The sequence below is a fragment of the Notamacropus eugenii genome, chromosome 1 (genome assembly GCF_028372415.1).
Source record: "Notamacropus eugenii isolate mMacEug1 chromosome 1, mMacEug1.pri_v2, whole genome shotgun sequence".
Classification (NCBI taxonomy): Eukaryota; Metazoa; Chordata; class Mammalia; order Diprotodontia; family Macropodidae; genus Notamacropus; species Notamacropus eugenii.
Window position 1 is genome coordinate 64,722,149 of NC_092872.1, and position 229 is coordinate 64,722,377.

Below are 229 nucleotides of genomic sequence, written 5' to 3' on the forward strand. Positions count from 1 at the left end.
TGAGTAAGCCCCAAAGTAAAACCTCACCTCAGAGTATTTATACACTTTTCAGAGTCTGAGGGCAGGAACTTCAGACCCAGTGCCTCAATAGAAATTAACAAAGGTATTGAGGCCTATTAATGGGCATGGAAGATCTTTAACTCTTGTCCCGCCCTCTTCCCTCCCTTCCCCCCCCCCCCCATTAAACTTATGTTAACATTACAGATGGGATGGAAAGGAGTCAAGGGCA